Source organism: Palaemon carinicauda, chromosome 2 (assembly GCF_036898095.1).
Source record: "Palaemon carinicauda isolate YSFRI2023 chromosome 2, ASM3689809v2, whole genome shotgun sequence".
NCBI lineage: Eukaryota > Metazoa > Arthropoda > Malacostraca > Decapoda > Palaemonidae > Palaemon > Palaemon carinicauda.
In genome coordinates, this window is record NC_090726.1 from 183,482,312 (window position 1) to 183,494,811 (window position 12,500).

Sequence of the window (12,500 nt, forward strand, 5' to 3'; positions counted from 1 at the left end):
CTGACCCGCCACTGATGTGTGTGAATTAACACTAACCGTATGACGTCAGAAATCTAGGTATTACTTCTATGATTTTGGCTGGTTATCAGCAACTTCTTGAGATGGTCTTTTTATTCTCTCTCTCTCTCTCTCTCTCTCTCTCTCTCTCTCTCTCTCTCTCTCTCTCTCTCTCTCTCTCTCTCAGACAAAATTAGTGCAATGAATGGTGTAATTTTCCAAAATATTGCAAGGTTTGATTCGAAAGCATTGTCAGTAGATCTCTATTTAGAACATCTTTCATAAGCTATGCTTTGGAAATGAACCTCCATTAGTGTCTGTCTAAAGAATTACTACATACTACTAACTTATGTAGAGCACCCTCATTGTAATGCTGTTGGTGTGAGAGAGGCTATAATATTACAGAACAAATATGTATTCCAGAAATTGTATACAATTTGTAATTCTTTTTTTAGTTCTTTATGGCTTTTCTTTTTCTTAAAATGGCTTTCCAGTTATTGCCTCTCTAGAATAGTTTGATAGGTGTTTTGTCCTTAAAATGTTAAAAATGATAATGTAATGGATGATGATATACCTTCTAGCTGTAAAGCATTTAAAGCTTGACATTTCAGGCTTCATCAGATGGAGCTACATACAAACAAAGGTTGTGTATAAATGGAAAGCACTATCCCATAAGATGAAAACGTTTTGTGATTTTTGGTAATATGAAACATTTAGATGGACGCAGGTTGAAGCGAAACCATTGTGGGACCTGAGCACCTTTATCCTAACGGATATTGGATCGGCTAATGATGATGGTGGTGATGATAATGATAACAGTAATATTATTATTAAAGTAAAACGAAATCCAATCTTTTCCATTCAAACGCATTTTACTATCGAGATTCCATTAGCATTTTGAATGTTTAGAAAATTGAGAAATCTTAGACGTTATAATTCATAATATAAGAATATGATGTAATTGTATATCATGATATCGCACTATACTCAATTTTTTTTAATGAGGCACATTTGCACCGACTGGGAGCGGTGCCCTTTTAGCTCGGAAAAGTTTCCTGCTTTCTAATTGGTTAGAATTATCTTGCCCAACCTATCAGCGATCAGGAAACTCTTCCCAGCTAAAAGGGCACCATTGCGAGTCTATGCAATTCTGCCTCACTTGAAAGAATTGACTATAGTGATATGTACTAAATTAAACCAAAATCATGATTAACTTGCTGGAATGTTTTTCTGTGCTTCTTGTTAGTAAGGTTACCACCCACAGTAATTGCTGATTATAGGTGGTTTTCTGTGAATGAAAATGCTAATTCTGGACTTTAAAGTCTCAGATTATTAATCAATGGTAGTGGGACAGATATTGAAATCAACAAAACTATAGTAAATTATCGTAAACATTTGAACAATGAAAATCCAACTAAAAATACGAACTTTGAAGACTACTTTCTGTTAATTGGATTATATAATTTTGTTTCTATCTATTTCGTTACATTTTGACCAGCCTTTAGCATAAACACAATTTCAATATAATTTTAGTCGTTATGACATCAGCTCTTAGAATATACAAAGTTTAGATATAAAGAAAGAATAACTTCTTGTAGTGTTCTTATTTAAGAAAAGATTAAAAATGGTTTTCTGAAACCCCTGATAATCTTTTTTCTTTTTTTTCCTTTTACTCATGGAAACAATACATGAAGCCCAAAAAGATTTTACAGATTATATATTTAGTTGTAAGGGAATTGTCTTGTTTCCCTTTGGTTTCTTTGACACCGTTTTTACTAATTTTACTGTTTTTGTCAAGTTTTCATCTCTTTACACACACACACACACACACACACACACACACACACACACACACACACACACACAATAAAATATTCAACTGCCTAAAAAGTAACTTTTTAAATTGCTAGACTTTTCAAGATTCTTTAGACTATTATAAAGGTCCTTTTAAAGGAAAGTCGTTGTAGCTGCGTAGTGAAAAGTATTGCTACTAAAAGTGATTTAGTTCCCCCCATAAAGTTTAGATTTTATATTAGGTTTGAAATCGGTCTTTCTGGTGTTATTTATATTTTGTGCGCTTGTGTCAGGATTCTCGTTTTATATATTGATTTCACTGATTTCTCTATGAGTTAATTTTTTTTGCTATAATAATCCCCCAGAGTAAGAGATGAGTGTTTTATCCCTCTCGTATCCGTTAGGATTAAAAGTACTTTGGCCAAAGTGTATAGTATTATACTGTTTGAGAGAGAGAGAGAGAGAGAGAGAGAGAGAGAGAGAGAGAGAGAGAGAGAGAGAGAGTAAGTTGGGGTGAAAATACGAAAAGATTAGAAAGACCAGCTTCCATAAAAGGGTGGAGATAAAGAGTTCAGATACTGGAGCTGAAAATGTTTTAATGCCTCGATCCCATTCTGCATCTTCCATGGTTGAGCAGATAAGCTCTTCAATATAAGAGAAAAAATAAAGCTTGCGAATATTATACCTATTTGAGAATTACAGACATTTAAACTACGGTGTATTTTATACCTGGTTTAGTAGAATTAGCAAGTTCTGATTGTTAACAAATAATTTTTTCTTTAATCTTGACCATTTGTTCCGCACCGTTCTCTCTACATTAAGGGGTCGGCTGCCTGATACGTCCTTTACAATGCCTAATATAAAAGGCATCATCTTCCACCAAACCTCTTCCCCCCATATCATCCTTCACATCTCGCCATCTAATTATCGTGACCCCCTAATTATCCTAATAGGTTCTACCCAAGCCCTCCACTCCCTCCCGACCATCCATCCTCAAAATGTGCCCATATCATCTCAGTTGTGACACTCTTGTCATCTCTGTAATCTTTACTATACCTGCCATTCTTATTTCATCATTTTCTAATCTTTCAAGAAACGGTGTTCCCATAATCCACCTTAGCATTCTCATCTCTATTCTCTCAAGCTATGCATCCTCTTTTTATCTTAAAGACAATTATGTGATATTGCCGTAACGTGTATTGTCTACCATTCACATATGTGTAATGATGTGTGTGTATATATATATATACATATATATATATATATATATATATATATATATATATATGTGTGTGTGTGTATATATATATATATATATATATATATATATATATATATTGCTTTTATAGAAACATTTGTTGAAATAGACAGACGAATTATATAAATGTAAAATAAGGGAAATATAAAGTTAACGACACGGTATTTTAACACACTAGAAGGGATGCGCCTATCAATTATATTGATCAGATTCTTATTTTATATATATGTATATATAAATATATATATATATTTATATATATATATATATATATATATATATATATATATATATATATATATATATGCGTACGTGCGTGTACAGAGATCATATTAGGCTGAATAGGAAGACAGCTAACTTTAATCAACAAGAGAGCAGTTAGGATTTAAGAGCGATTAGTCATCAACTGATCATATTCACGTTATTAACCAGCTTTAAAAAAAAAGAAAAAAGAATATGACAGCCCGATATGTATGTCATTTATAGACTATGAGAAAGCTTTTGATTCTGTCACAACTTCAGCAGTAATGAAAGTCCTTTGAAGACAAGGAATAGATAAATCTTATTCCAAAACACTTGAAGATATCTATACGTGAAGTACATCATTCTACAATTACATATAATGGCTAGAAAATTCAGATTGAGGAATGAGTTAGGAAGAGCTCATCTCTCTTAAATTATTCACAATGCGCTTAGAAGTTTTTAAGAATTTAGATTGAGTAAATGGTCGAATTAATGTTAATGAAAAATGGTCGAATATCTGTTAATGGGGAATGCCTCAACAATTTATTAGATTTGTAGATGACATAGTTCTATTTAGTGCATCTCTGAGGCCTTTGTACTGCAGTGAACTAGCAACGGATGATGGTAATTTATATATATATATATATATATATATATATAGCGAATAAATGTAGTAGATATATCTGAATTATAGATGTCAAGACAGAAATATATGCTTTTTATGTGTCGCTTTTGAAAAATATATAACAGCAAATGAAAAATGACGCGAAGAGAAAACACGAAAAATGGATGTAATAAAAAACTCTTATCTAGATATAATATATGTACTCATATATTGAGTAGTCTTCGTTCTTTAGTATTGTCTATTAGTTGTTGCTATATGATACCTTTTATTGAATAATTTTAGGGAACATTGGTTAATACCTTGAAGAGTTTTAATCAATTATTGTGTAATTTTTTTTTTTAATAATAGATATCTTAAATGTTTCCCATCTTTAATTGGAGTAATGTATATTAATTGACCAAACCATGACCAATAAAACATTAGTTGGCCTTATCTCAGCATGATACCTGGTCCAAGGGAGATGTGGAAGTGTTTTAAGGTTTTACCAGAAATATGAGGTCTAGTGTAAACATCAACCTTGGAGCTGTTCATTAAGTTTTCAGATCATAATGGATTTTCCTTTGGCTTCTCATAAGTAAGTTGTTTACATTTAGTGACTCGTTTCTCATCGAAGTCACCTTTCACTTCATGTAGTTTTATGAGGGCAAGGCTATGCTGTATTAATAGAGCCGTAGTTTCAATATAAAAGAGAATTAGAAAGATGATGGCCTCCGCAACTTTTTTTCCGTTCTGTTATTCAGTTTTTCTTTTTCCTCTTCGATGTCTGCTTTCATCCACCCCTCGTTCCCTATATTTCGAGAATAGCATTGTTAATAGCTGGGGTAATGGCTATTGCCCCTTCTCTGGGGCCATTACGAATCGAAATGGCCGAAGCACAATAAGGAAAAAATTAACGGAATGCACTTATCACAACTTCAACACCTTTTGATTCTTCCTAGAGTTTGAATTTTTGCTTTTTTTGTTCCCCATTTTTATCCGAATAATTCTCAAACATGAAGAGTCATGGGGAAGAATATAATTTTACCTGGTAACATTAATTGAGTGTTTATTGGGAAAATATTTCGTATTCGTAGTAGAGCTATGAAATTCATTCTTGGTAGGTAGTTTAAGTATAATTTGTCTACTTGAGAAAAGTCTGTAAACTAACTACTTTGGAATATGTCATGAATGATACTTTTAATCCTACGAAACTATGTGAATAATATGCAGTTATTTTGTATGTGTATGTGCTTATCAATGGTATTTTTTTTTTTAGTAATGATTATTAACTAATTTATTTTTCTTCGTCTCATGATATTGTGAAATGGCATCATCGGCCCCATCACCATGTCATATGACCCTCATCCCTTATTTTATTCGATAAACAGAAATCATTGGCTTGATTTGGTATGTAGAGAAGAAAATTTCTAGTTAAATACGTTTTTACTTTCATAGTTTCTGTTAGATTATGGAAAGTATTTGATACATGTAATGAATTATTTTCAGTCTGAATGTGCCATAAATACATTTTAGTTAAAGTATTTTCTTTATATTAATTAAAAGAATAACCTGCCTTAGGTAGATACGCATTTAGAAAAAATTACGCGTCATTTTATCTGCATATTATTCCCATTTCCTGGCAATATATTTTATTGCCTTTTAATTCGGTTCTTGTGTAATGTACTATTATTACACAGCTGGATTAGTGGTACATAGTACTGCCTGTTTGTAATTTCATCTTTAGATCGATGGGAATTAAATTGAAGGTCAAACAAGGGATGATAATGATGCTAATTATAGAGAAACATCACGATATTCTTCTGTACTCCGTTCCCAGACGTAAATATGCAACGCAACTACTATAATGAATTATCTATTAAATTTACTCGTTTTTATATTGTTTAGTCGCCCTGGTAAATGCCACATGACACATCTTAATGGCTTACTTCAGCCCCACCGTTTCATTATCACATTTCTGTATTCCCTCTCTCTCTGAACGACTGCTTCGCGTTGTTGCTCCCCTTTCATTACACAAATTGAATTTTTGAAACAGTGGAGGTGGTAATTAAGACTTTTGTAATTGCTAATTGTAGCGAGTGGGCCGAGTAATGTATTATCACCATTGTCATCACCGTGTTCTTGTTCTCAAGGGGTCAATGTTACGGTTATATATCCCTATTTTATTGCTATTTTTAATTTGATCGAATTATTGCAGTGTTAGAGGTTAGAAATCGTTCATAACACTTCTATTCTTTTCCTTGGGCATGGTTGGAAGGGAATGAATATCTTGAAGAATGGGAACGAAACCGATGGGGTATTCATTCCCTATCAAAATTGTATGTATACCTGCAGTGCAGACGCTGAGAAAATTTATGCAAACCATGTTCATTACGGAAGTTCATCGAGTTGAAAATACCCAGGACACCCCTTTGCGGGCATTTGAATATTTATGGTGAAGCGTTTCTTTATATTTTCTAGAAAACATATATTTTACCTGTGAATTATACGTGTTACAGATATTTGAACGATTTACAATTGAACACGTTTTTTCAGTATATCTTGTGTTACACTTGCTTAAGTTTATGCACAAAAACATTTTCCTATATGGTCTACAACGCAATGCAAAATTTAAGCATCATTGATGTGGCTAAATGTCTTTTAAAGGTTCACATAGTATTATAATTTTAAGTAATTGCCATCTGGCTAATGCAACTAGTATACACTTAATTAGGGATGTTTTATCCCCAGCAAATATATGTTTCAGAATCTTTTTCTGATTTCCATTTGTGACGATGTAAATGTCAATTTATTATGTACAAGTAATTCATTCTAATCTGTTAGAACTTCATAAAATATAACTAGTTTTACATCATGGTATTAACCTAAATGTGGTTCATATGCATACCGTAAGTTTAGTAAGCATGATAGATCCATTATTTTCTGTCTTTAGCACAGATAATCTTCGGGATAATCCAGCAGAGACATGGCCCTCTCTTATATTACCGGGATTTACAAAGTGTCCCCAAAGTCTGGACACACAAAATGCACATTTTCAATAAGAAAAATACGAACGTCGGTTTATACAAGTGAAATGTTAATAAATGACACCCTTAATGGGGCTTCCATCATTTGTGGTGCAGTGTAATGTGCTTTTCGAAATTCACATTAACTCCACATATTCGTCGTTTATGATGTATTCCCTCCGATGTTTCACAGCAATGGGTATACCTCTTTTAGTATTTTTCAGGAAAATAAGTCAAGGGGACTAAGGTCTGGTGAACTTGGAAGACCATTCCACATGATCACGTTTTTTCTGTCTTGCTATCAAGGTATCAGCATAAATTTTCTTTAGTATCCATACTCTCAATCTGTAATATATCATCATCATCAGTCGTTACTTATCCACTGCAGGACAGAGGTTTAAGATGTCCTTCCACTCCCGTCTGTTTATGGTCTTTCTATGCCAGGCTATACCCGCAAATTTTCTTTGCTCGTCAATCCATCGTCATCTCTTCTTGCCCCTGCTTAGTGTGGATTCTCTATGGATCCATTCTGTTATGTTTTTTTCCATCTATTATTGGACATTCTTATTTTATGTCCTGTCCACGTCTATTATTTTTTCCTACTTGTTAGAATATCCTCTACTTAAGATTTCTCTCGTATCCATGTTGCTCTTTTTATCTCTTAGTGTTAATCTCTTCATTATTCTTTCCGTAGCTCATTGAGTTGTAACTAGCGTATGTTCTAAAGCTTTAGCAAGGCCCAAGTTCTGATGCAGAAGTTAATACTTGTAGGACCATCTGATGAAATACTTTTCTTTTGGGGATTTTAATTTTTATAATCTCATTTTGTTTACCAAAAGCTCCATCCCATGCATATCCTTCTTTTAATTTCGGTCTCATGTCCTGGGGAAATACGAACTGTCTGGCCTAAGTATATGTTTTCATTAACAATCTCTTTCTTTTTCCGAATCTAAATTCTTAACAACCTCTCACCACACTGTGAATAATTTAGGAGAGATAGGGGTCTTCGTGTCTAACTCCTTCCTTAATCGGAAGTTTCTCACTATCTTTGTGTAGTTTTAGGGTTGATGTACTACCTGTATAGATATCTTCAGGTGTTCTGACATAAGATTCATATATTCTTTCCTTCTGAAGGGCTTTCGTTACTGATGAAATTTTGATAGAATCCAAAGATTTTTCATTGTTTATAAATGCCATACATAGTGGTTTGTCTAAATTTTGTTTTTTTTTCCATTAGCTGGTTAATTAATTACATGGATATAGTCAGTTGTTGATTGACTACTTCTAAAGCCTGCCTGCTCTTGCCTTCTTTCTATTTGGCCTAATGTTTGATGGGCAAACATTTTTCAGGTTTTTTGTGTCTTTTTTTTTTTATGAATTAATTAAGTTTTTCCTAGCTGTATGTATAAATAATTTTCTAATACAGTATATATTATACATACATATATTATCATCATCATCTCCTACTACGCCTATTGATGCAAAGGGCCTCTGTTAGATTTCGTCAGTCGTCCCTATCTTAAGCTTTTAATTCAATCGTTCTCCATTCATCATCTCCTACTTTGCGCTTCATAGTCCTCAGCCATGTAGGGCTGGGTCTTCCAACTCTTCTAGTGTCTTGTGGAGCCCAGCTGAACGTTTGGTGAACTAATCTCTCTTAGGGATTGCGAAGAGCATGCCCAAACCATCTCCATCCATCCCTCATCATGATCTCGTCCACATATGGCACTCGAGTAATCTCTCTTATAGTCTCATTTCTAATCCTGTCCTGCCATTCAACTCCCAATATCCTTCTTAGGGCTTTGTTCTTCAATATACTAAATCTATTGGAGAATGTTTCATTGTCATACCATGACTCATGTCCATAGAGTAACACCGATCTCACTAAACTGATATATAGTCTGATTTTATATGTAATTTCAGGCGATCTGATTTCCAAATTTAACCTAACGCAGTCATCGTCTGATTTGTTTTTTCAATCTTTCCATAAAATCTAATTCTAAAGACCCTGTATTGGAGATCATAGTTCCTAAATACTTAAATGATTCTACCTCATTAATGCTTTCTCCTTCCATTGATATTTCTATTGCATACTGTTCTCATCATCTCTGTTTTTCTACTATTTATCTTCAGCCCAACCTCGTGTGATATTTCATGTATCCTGGTAAGCAAGCATTGCAAATCCTGTAGTGTTCTGCTAAAATACACACACACACACACACACACACACACACACACACACATATATGTATATATATATATATATATATATATATATATATATATATATATATATATATATATATATATATATATATACACACACACACATGTTCATGACTTGGACAGTATACTTGAGTGTTTTACTTTTCCATAGACATAACTAAATGCTAAACCAGTGTCAGTAAGGTATTGAAAAAGCAAAATCAGTGTCTCCTTAAATGCTTGCCAGGCATCGAGGCAGTTAGCTAGCGGGGATAGGATTTTGATACAACTTGAGTCGTCTGAGTGGGGTAAGAAAGTTAAACTGACTTGCTTTGTGTACTACTTTTTCAATAACATTTGTCTCACACATACTCTTAGCATTTATAAACACGATGCACATTTAATTATTTTCATTATAAAATAACATTTGTCACTCACGTATTCAACATTTATAAACATGAGGCACATTTGATTATTTTCATTACAAAATAACTTTTGCCACACACATACTCTGAACATTTATAAAAACGTTGAACATTTAATTATTTAGATTAAAAAATATTTAATTATTTTTATCATGAAATAACATTTTGTCACACGCATATTTTGAACATATATAAACACGTCACATTTAATTATTTTCATTACAAAATATAATTTGTCACACATATACTTTGAACATTTATAAACACGATGCACATTTAATGATTTTCATTACAAAATAACATTTGTCACACACACTTTGAACATTCATAAACATGTTGCACATTTGATTATTTTCATTACAAAATATTTGTCCCACACATCCTCTGAATATTTATAAAGATGATGCACATTTAATTATTTTCAATACAAAGTAGCAATTGTCACTTTGAACATTTATAAACACGATGCATATTCGATTATTTTCATTACAAAATAGCATCTGTCACACACATCCTCTGAACAGTTATAAACACGATGCACATTTAATTATTTTCATTTAAAAATACCATTTTATACACACATACTGTAAACATTTATAAAACACGTTGAAAAATAATTATTTTCATTATTAAATGACATTTGTCACTCACATACTCTGAATATTTATAAACACGACGCACATTTAATTATTTTCATTACAATACAACATTTGTCACACACATACTGTGAACATTTATAAACAAGTTGCGCATTTAATTATTTTCATTACGAAATAACATTTGTAGCATATTGTGAACATTTGTAAACACTTTGCAAATTTAATTATTTGCATTTCAAAATACCATTTGTCCCATACATACTGTGAACATTTATAAACACGTTGCACATTTAATTATTTAAATTACAAAATAAATTTGTCACATACTCTGAACATTTATAAACACGATGCACATTTAATAATTTTCATTATAAAATAGTAGTGAAGAATAGCATTAAATGCATGCGTATGCCGAACTTTAAAAATATATCACTCGTAATCACTTGATCGCTGACCTATTATGCTAAATATAATAAAATTTAACTTGCTAAATATAATATTTTATTAACATTTCCAGGTGTTATTATCATTTGCTAAAAAAAAGACTTTCATTATATCTCACTCCTTTTTCTCTAACTCTCTTGTCTCTGCAGAATTTGGATTGAAATTCCGAATTTATGCCCAATAAATCTTACTGTAACTTCTCTTCACTCAGCATGGATTTTCCCCAATAAGCTGTTGCGTTATACCTCCCGTCAATTAACAACTTATGTTTCCCTTTCCAGTTTACCAATCCAGATTTCTTTTAACTTTGTTTAATTTGCTATTTATCGTTTAAAAAAAAATTTAAAGCCTTTTTGATCAATATTGATTCTTAGATAATCTTATTGACGTTTAACGTAAAGAAATAATCGTGTCTATCGTGTTAAGTAATATCCTTTTTTGGGAAGATGCGAGGTGCATTACTATACGTGATAAAATATCACTTAATTTCGGTCATTCTCTTCTTAAATGGTTGTGATTTTTTGAGGTTCAGTAATCTTTGAATTTTTTTAAACATTTGTTCCAAATTTTAATATAAATGTCCTGAGAATTTACCCTCCAGCCCTGTCGTAGATTTAAGAAATTCGAGAATTAGGCAGATTTTTCCGTGTTTCAAGATTTTGGGGTAGGAAGTGAATCTGATAAATCTTATTCATTGCAAAATAATTATATGAAGTAATGAGTTCTGGTATGCTGTAATAATATATTGGAATATGAATTGTACCAAGTCTTCCGTAGATCAAAAGCCTCCCGACGTCGAGCGCAGCCCAGTGACAGTAATATTGGCGCTGCATGGAAGTAGCTATCCGGTTCCAAACTGTGATTGGATTCCATCGACCTCAATTCCCCCTTTTTTTCTGAATGCTGGTGAACTGAAGGAGGGTTTCTCGAAATCGCTTGGAGCATTTATGATTATTGGTTTTGGATGGAGAGAGAGAGAGAGAGAGAGAGAGAGAGAGAGAGAGAGAGAGAGAGAGAGAGAGAGAGAGAGAGACCTGTAAAACTAGTAATTCATCATCAGTAGAAAATAGCTAAAGTAGTTGGTAATGCTTGAGAGAGAGAGAGAGAGAGAGAGAGAGAGAGAGAGAGAGAGAGAGAGTGTTTGTGTGTATATCCTGGAACACTAGTAATTCATTACTAGCAGAAAACAGGTAAAGTTGTTGGTAATATTTAAGAAAGCTGTGATGATATTCATAGTAATGTGATTTTTAGTTAAAGCATAATTTCTTACTAGAAATTTTGTGTTTTTTGTTTTGGCTTTACTACACCACACATTTGTTTTCACTCTTCCGCTATGTGAATATTTGGACAACCCTTTCCCTCTGCTTGGCTGCATTTCATTCCCCCATCCCTAAAGTATCCTGCATTGTGTACTTGACGTGGAGCATTAGACGAATTTGCGAAAGCTTAATACACTGTTAAGGGAATGGCCCTTCAGGCTCCACCAAAAGAGCTCGACTTTGTTACGCTCTAGAACACTTTTGAAACAAATGCAGTCATGGGATGAACGTTGATTATGGTGCATGTTGAAACTTTTCTTGAGCCCTATCATATGCTAATGTGCACATCGTAGTGAATTATGCGAAAGTTTTTAAATCATTCTGATTTAATTCTTTTTTTATATGAGGAATGAGGATGCAGGGAAATTTGTTGCAGATCCAAATTTAAAAAAGTGAGGACAGTCTTGTTTTGTCGATACAGATTATGTTTAAAGCGGATGCAGCACTGAAAAAGAACAGAGGTTTACGATGACAATAGTGGATCGGTTCCCAAGAATCTTGTCGCGCATATGCGTCCGTTTTCACCTTTCACCTCGACTTGAAAGTAATTTCAGTGAATGTGTGGTGATGAAAGATTAGAAAAATATAT

At 33.0% G+C, this 12,500-nt stretch overlaps 1 protein-coding gene across 1 annotated transcript in view; it reads right to left on the minus strand.

The window, feature by feature from the left end:
* LOC137622425 (lachesin-like) overlaps window positions 1–12,500 on the minus strand; it is a 566,772-nt gene that overhangs the window by 85,634 nt on the left and 468,638 nt on the right. The window lies entirely within an intron of this gene.